This window comes from Chrysochloris asiatica, unplaced genomic scaffold (assembly GCF_000296735.1).
Source record: "Chrysochloris asiatica unplaced genomic scaffold, ChrAsi1.0 scaffold00095, whole genome shotgun sequence".
NCBI lineage: Eukaryota > Metazoa > Chordata > Mammalia > Afrosoricida > Chrysochloridae > Chrysochloris > Chrysochloris asiatica.
This window is the reverse complement of record NW_006408613.1, coordinates 7,367,370-7,375,337: the sequence shown is the minus strand read 5'-3', so window position 1 is coordinate 7,375,337 and position 7,968 is coordinate 7,367,370. Positions and strand designations below refer to the sequence as shown.

Sequence of the window (7,968 nt, the reverse complement as noted above, 5' to 3'; positions counted from 1 at the left end):
AGTTTTGCTCAAGGTAATACAGAAACAGCTACAATCATACATTGACAGAGAACTTCCAGAGGTTCAAGCTGGATTCAGAAGAGGCCTTGGAATGAAGGATATCATTGCTTATGTCCGATGGATCTTGACTGAAAGCAGAGAATATCAGAAAGATGTTTACCTGTGCTTTATTGACTAGGCAAAGGCTTTTGATTGTGTGGAAAATGACAAGCTATGGACAACATTGCAAAGTGTGAGTATTCTGGAACACTTAATTGTGCTCATGAGGAATCTGTACCTGGACCAACAAGCAGTTGTTTGAACAGAACATGGAAACACTGAATGTTTTAAAATTAAGAAAACTGTGCGACAAGGTTGTATTCTTTTACCATACTTATTCAACCTATATGCAGAGCAAATCCTCTGAGAAGCTAGGTTCTATGAAGAAAACCATGGCATCAGGATTGGAGGAAGATTCATTAACAACCTGCGATATGCACATGATTCAACCTTGCTTGCTGAAAGTGAAGAGGACTTAAATAGTTACTGATGAAGATCAAAGAGCACAGCCTTCGGTATGGATTACATCTCAATGTCAAGAAAACAAAAATCCTTACCACTGGACCAATAAACAACATTCTTATCAACGGAGAAAAGATTGAAGTTGTCAAGGTTTTCATTCTTCTTGGATCAACTATCAACACTGATGGAAGCAGCAGTCAAGAGATCAAACAACATATTGCATTAGGCAAATCTGTTGCACAAGACCTTTTTAAAGTGTTGAAGAGCAAAGATGTCAGCTTGAGGACTAAGGTGCACCTGACCCAAGTCATGGTGGTTTCAATAACCTCATATGCATGTGAAAGTTGGACAGTGAATAAGGAAGACTGTAGAAGAATTGATGTCTTTGAGTTATGGTGTTGGAGGAAAATATTGAAAGTGCCATAGGCTGCCCAAAGAACCAATAGATCAGTTTTGGAAGAAATGCAGCTAGAGTGCTCCTTAGAGGCCAAGATGGCTAAATTCGTGTCTCATACTTGGGACATATTGTCAGGAGGTACCAATCACTGGAGAAGGATATCATGTTTGGTAAGGTGGAGGGTCCGAGGAAAGGAGGAAAACCCCCAATGAGATGGATTGGCCAAGTGGCAGCATTGATGAACTCAAGCGTGGCAACAATAGTGAGGTTGGCCCAGAATTGGGCAATGTCTTGTTCTGCTGTACATAGGGTTGCTATGAGTCTGTACTGACTTGATGGCACCTAACAACAACAACATGGACAAAATATTGAGTGATGCATAAAACATCAAAAGGAGATGGGAAGAATACACAAAGTCACTGTACCCAAAAGAAATAGTCTATGTTCAACCATTTCAAGAAATAGCATATTACCAAGAGCCAATGGTACTGAAGGAAAAAGTTCAAGGTGCATTGCAGGCAATGACAAAGAACAAGGTTCTGGGAATTCATGGAATACAAGTTGAAATCTTTCAATAAACTGATGCAGTGCTGGAGGTACTCACTCATCTATGGTAAGAATATTTGAAGACAGCTACTTGGGCAACTGATTGGATGAAATCCATATTTGTGCCCATTCCAAAGAGAGGTGGCCCAAAGGAAAGTGGAAATCATCAGATGATATCATTAATATCTCATGTAAGTAAAATTTTGCTAAAGATAATTTAAAAACCACTGCAACAGTACATTGACATAGAATTTCCAGCGGTTCAAGCAGCATTCAGATGAGCACGTTGAATGAGGGATATCATTGTTGACATTAGATGGATCTTGTCTGAAATCATAGAATACCAGAAGTATGTTTACCTGTACTTTATTGTATGCAAAAGTTTTTGACTGTGTACATCATGATTAACTATGGACCGCAATACAGAGTTTGAGTGTTCCAGGACACTTGATTATATTCATGAGGACCTTGTACATAGACCAAGAGACAGTCATTCCAACAAAACAAAGGGACATTTAATAGATTAAAATCAGGAAATTAGTGTACCAGTTTTCTATTCTTTTACCATACATATTCAGTCTGTACGCTGAGTAAACAATCTAAGAAGCTGAATTATATGAAGAAGAACATACCTTCAGGATTAGAGGTAGATTCATTAACAACCTTGAATGCAGATTTTACAATCTTGCTTGCTGAAAGAAAAGAGGATTTAAAATGCTTACTGATGAAGATCAAAGTCTGTATGGGTTGCACTACAATGTAAAGAAACAAAAAATCCTCACTACTGATGTAAAAATAACATCATGAAAAAGAAGAAAACCTTGAAGTTGTCCAAGACTTCACATTGGTCAGATCAACCACCTTGGAAGAAGCAGTCAAGAAATCAAATTACATATTACATTAGGCAAATCTGCTTTACAAAACCTGTTTAAAGTGTTCTTGAGCCAAGATGTCAGTTTGAGGAGTAAAGTCTCCTGACCAAAGTCATGATAGTTTCGGTAGCCTTATATACATGTTAAAGTTGAACAGTTAATAAGGAATACTGTAGAAGAATTGATGCATTTCAGTTATGGTGTTGGAGGAGAATATTAAAAGTACCCTGGACTGCCAAAAGAAGAAACAAAGCTGTGTTTGAAGAGGACAGCCAGAAAGCGCCTTGGAAGCCAGGGTGGTCAGACATTGTCTCTCATATTTTGAACATATTGTCAGGAGGGACCAGACCCCTCTGGAGAAGGATATGCTAGGTAAAGAGAAAGGTAAAAAAAAAAAAAAAAAGATCTCAAATGAAATTATTAGTATAGTGATCTCAGTTATTGGTAGCAGACCAAGTCATTGTTTGTTTTATTGTGCATAAGGTTGCTAAGAGTCAGAATTGACTGGACAACATCCAACAATAACAATGCTACTCTAAAAACAAGGAAACTGCATTTACTATTACCGTAGTTCCAAGATTAACCAAGTTTTTAAAATTTATGACAAATCAAGACAAAGTAAACAGCACAACACTAACTCTAAATGACCTAACTCCTCACATACATTTTTAGGGAGTGTTCTGTGTAAAAGACATCCCTACTTTATTTGTGCTAGATTCCCAATTCCTATTGAATTTATAACAATTACTACCTAGAATGCCTAGTATTCTTCTGTATCAATTTGAGAATAAATGTATTTCAAATTTGAATTGAGAGGTTTTTTTTAGATTGTCAACTGCTGTGGGTTAATGAGCCAGATTACAAAGCCGTTTGAACTGCAGAGTCGCAGTTCAAGCTCACCAGCTACTCCTCAGACACACTATACAGGATGGCTATGGTTTGGAACCTATTCTATGGCACTTAACAATAACAGAACCACAAATTTGATGGCTCATATCCACCAGCACTCATTGAAATTCCTGTACAAGAAGGCAATGAGACAGAACAGACTCAATGATAATAAACACAGTATCTAAAAATGTCATTACTGAGGAAGGAAATAGAGGCTCAGATAGCTTTTTAACAAGTAGTTTCTCAATTAAATTTTAAAAAAAGTTTTTATTGTAAATTGGATGATAGTTTACATGGGAGAACATCAGCTTTGCATTCAGCCTATCATGATTTACTTTATTGCAATGATTACAATCCACTCCATGAATCATTATTCATATTCCATTCCCTCGGGGTTTTTTGTGTTTTTTTTTTTTAATGTACACTGAAGCACTCAGGAATATACAACCATTCAAAAAACCAAAGGGCACACCCCGCAAGCCCACACCCTGGCCATCAGCACACACTCCCTCTCCCTCCCTGAGTCCAGAGTCCCCAGCCTCTCCATCACTATATGTCATCATCTCTGCCTCCATCTTTGATGTCACTGTTTCTCTGGATAGGGTCCCGCACTCTCTTGATGGTCCCAAGATCCTCCACTTCTGAATTGTAAGATCAACCACTTCTTTTACATTTTGTTACAAAATGTCTACCTTAACATTTGCAACACTCACAATCAGTCCTGATCGCAATTATTCACTATTGAACCACAAGAGTCTTATCCTCATCTCCTTTCACCAGCCCCATCCAGACAGACAGGTTGTTGTTGTTGTTGTTGCTGTTAGGTGCCGTGGAGTCGGTTCTGACTCGTAGCAACCCTGTACAGGGTTTCAGAGGCTGTAACTCTTTACGGGAGCAGAAAGCCTCATCTTTCTCCCGTGGAATAACTGGTAGTTTCGAACTGCTGACCCTGAGGTTCGCAGCCCGATTCGTAACCACTACGACAGACAGGTTGGAAACCACTCAATAGAGATTCTACCTTCCCCTGCACCCTCTGAAACTAGGTTCCCCCTTGAAAGCTTGTAAGCCAGTCACTTCTTGCCTTTATAGCCCCCTCCCCCCCCCCCCCATTTTGGGTGGTCAATGTCTAAGTTGCCCAACCCTGTCAACCCTGTATACTGAGGAGGTGGGAATGTTTCATTTCCTCTTTTGAGCTACTACATATAGATCAAGTTCATCAAATTGTAGTGGATTACTCTTTTTTCCCTCTTCTTTCTTCCTCTAGTCAAGTTTTAATCATCCAGCCATTGAAGCCAGGTCAAATGGGTGCTATCTGCAAGTATGGGTGCTCTTGTGCATATCCCCTCACTTCATATCAGCTGGATGCTTCACTCTCTGCTCTAGTCCTCTGTGGTCATGTCCCTGTCCCTGGGTCCAGGAGTCCCCAGGTCTCACCATACTGCTGGCCAGTCCAGGTGGATAGGAATCTGTTGAACATGGTCGGAGTTATATCACAAATCATTGTTCTTTTTTTCCCAATTCCCCTTATCGATAGACTGATGTGAACACCAGCAAGACCACATGCCTGCTCATATATTCCCCTTGAGTCTCAGTCATGGAAGGGGTTTTACCCATAGGGGACCTGACCATTTTCCTTGATGGCTCCCCAGCGAACAACTTGCTTGTTCTTGTAGTCGTCAATCTGACTATGGTTATTGCTTTTTATTTTTCCTGTTAGTCTTTATTTCGAGAAGTATCTTCTGTTCTTCTAGAAGTTCCAGGCTGGTCTGCTTGTCCTTTCATGTGAAAATTTCCCACCTCAGAAAATCCTGGATGGGGTTCTGGAGTTCACCTATGCTCTTATGCAACGCAAAGGCTCTGCAGGAAGCCTCCTTCCCTGGGAAAGTACTAAACCCATTTTAAGTATTCCAATCAGTTATAGGTTGAAGATGGACTTACAAGCTTTCTATGATGCTGTTTCTCACTATTCCTTTCTCTCCCCCTCAAGTGTCTATTTTACAGTATTAGGCAAGGGAAACCAAGATTCAAATGACAGCCAAGCATCTTAATTTTATTTCCCCTCTTTTACCCATTCAAACCATGCCTCAATCCTTGTATCCTAAAGCCCTGTTGTTCCAAGGTTGAACATAAATCACTTTTTACCTCTGTCCTACCTAGTCCATGCAAACCTGCCTACATGTTCTCCCATCTGCATTGTCCTTCCATTCCACTCCCCCTTCTTCTGTATTGCCCACCCCCCAGCACCCAAACTATCCTGTGTCTATTCCCTACCCTGTGCTCCACCTTCCCCTCCCTCCCCTCTCCCCACCCCATAAACTCTGGTAACCAACAAAGTTGTTTTGGTGTGTTTTTTCCTTTTTAGTGTGAGTACTTTTTCTTAAGCATTTACAATAATGGTCCTATGCAGAATTTCTCCTTTCATTACTGACTAATTTCACTCATCATAATGTCCTCAAGGTTCAATCTCTCCAGCAGCTCTTCAGAAACCCTATACAGGGTCGCTATGAGTTGAAACTGACTTGATGGCACCTAACACCATACCACCCCAAAACAGTCTTAATGAAATTTTTATTATTGATTTTATTATAAATAAAAAATTTATTATTTTATTTTTGACACAATTGTTCATGTTCCCTAAAGACAGTTTAAGAAATTTTACTTTGAGAATTATAACCACTTTTGGTGAAATGAGGAGACTAGATTTTTATCTCTCAATTAGTATTGTGAAATCACTAAGTGCTGTCCTGTCTATTCTGATTCACAGCAGCTGTATATAGGTTTTCCAAGGAGCTGCTGTTGGGTTTGAACCACCAATCTTGTGGTTAGCAGTTACAGCACCACATCAGACTCCAAATCAGCATTATATTCACTTAAATATCTACATTGTTAGATGCCTGTTTTCATTGAGAGAGAGAAAAAAAAAGTGAGAGATATTACAAAAGTGATATTTCTCATATTAAGGAAATAAAAACATTTTAAACAGTAAAGAGAAGTGGTAATAGAAGTTTGGAACTATGAAAATGTGTTTGGGATGTCCACGAAAGAGGAAGTCATTCCTCTCAGCTTGTTTTAAAGTCTGATTGAAGGCAAGTGGTATTAATTGGGTCTAGAATGTAAAATCCCAAAGTAGGGCCAGATTTTTAAAGGTCTTCAATTTCAGTTGGGCTTCATCCTATACACAATGGGCATCTACCAATGATTTTCATAACTATAAGAGGATATTCATTTTAAAAAAATAGATGCATAAATTTTTAAATGAACACTAAAGAGAATCAGTGACCTTCTGATAATGACTATTTCTCTGGAAAGCACCAGAGGGAGGCCACATAAAAATGGCAGACAAATGACAACTTTCTTTTGTGCATGTCTGATAATGACCATGGATTTTTAAGAGCTGCAAGGGACAGCTTTCCCCAGTTGTTTCAAGTGTTCTTATTATTTCAATTTCTCCCAACTATCAATGACTGTAAGAGTTAATCTTTTTTGTTGTTGTAGTTACGTGCCATTGAGTCGCTTCCGACTCATAGCGACCCTGTGTAAGGTTTCCAAGAAGAGGCTGGTAGATTTAAACTGACCTTGTGGTCCAGTGCATTATCCTGCAGCACCACACCAGTTAATCTTAATTATTTATGAATCCTAATATTTGAATATATTACTCTTTCTGAAACCTGGCAAGGTATATTTGATAATATGCTTTGGATTTTAAGTCTCACCCTTTATTTTCTCTCTTTAAAAACAGGCAAAAGGTATAATATTGCTCAGAGGTATGACGAGTCAAAGCACAGAATGAATTATTATGGTTGCAAGTTTTTTCAGATGTGTTTTTGACAGGAACCTCAAGCAGATGCTTCCCTGTGGTGGGAGGTTTCCGATAGTCCCTTGAGGAGATGCAGTGTATTTTTAATGTGTGATTGCTGCTAGAAAAATGAACAGCTCAGCTGTAGGAAAGCCTGCTGTTGTTTGAAACCTTCCCGCTGTTAGTGGGTGTTGCTCCTAGCAACAGTTTATAGGAATGAACATGAAGGAATAGGCACATATAAAAGAAACAAGAGAAACAAAATGAATCAAAAACACCTTAGCTCATGGGAAAACATATTCAAATTCATTTAAAGAATAAATATATGAAAAAAATACTGTTAAGTGTTATATGAAAAATGATACAAATAACTTCTCTTATATTTTCATGTTCTCTTCTTTTCTTAAAACATCAGCACTAAAAAACAGAAGTTTAAAAATTGTAGAAATAAGAATAGCTATGTTTAAAATTCTGCTTCTGATTTATAATCAGTGCACTGCAAACCCTGGAATGTGCTAATAGTTCTCCAACTAGATTTTTTTTGTGTGAAATCAGTGGGATGTTTGCTATTTCCAGATAACCTGAATTTCCAAGGCCATCTAATAATTATAATGACAAAATCACAGTCTTCCTATTAATACAGGAGTAGATACATTTACTAAATACTTCCTCACATATATGGATACACCATCCCAAATCCTTATAATGCCTAAAATCCATATAGGGTTTTATATATATATACACATACCTATTAGATTCTAATTGTAATTCTGAAGGGTAGATATTTGCCTTCAATTGATGTCATAGCTAAGAAAACCTCTGATTCTTAGTCCAAAGCCAAGGTAGAAATACAGGGTTACTATTAGTTGGAACCAACTCAATGGCACTTAACAACAAACAACAGATGAAAATGATACTTGCAACTAAGTTGTTTTAGTCTTTGTGGTTTGGTTAAGATTATCTTT

The 7,968-nt window shown here is 38.3% G+C and overlaps 1 protein-coding gene across 1 annotated transcript in view; it reads left to right on the top strand.

Moving 5' to 3' along the window:
- CSMD1 (CUB and Sushi multiple domains 1) overlaps positions 1–7,968 on the top strand; it is a 2,529,117-nt gene that overhangs the window by 2,218,328 nt on the left and 302,821 nt on the right. The window lies entirely within an intron of this gene.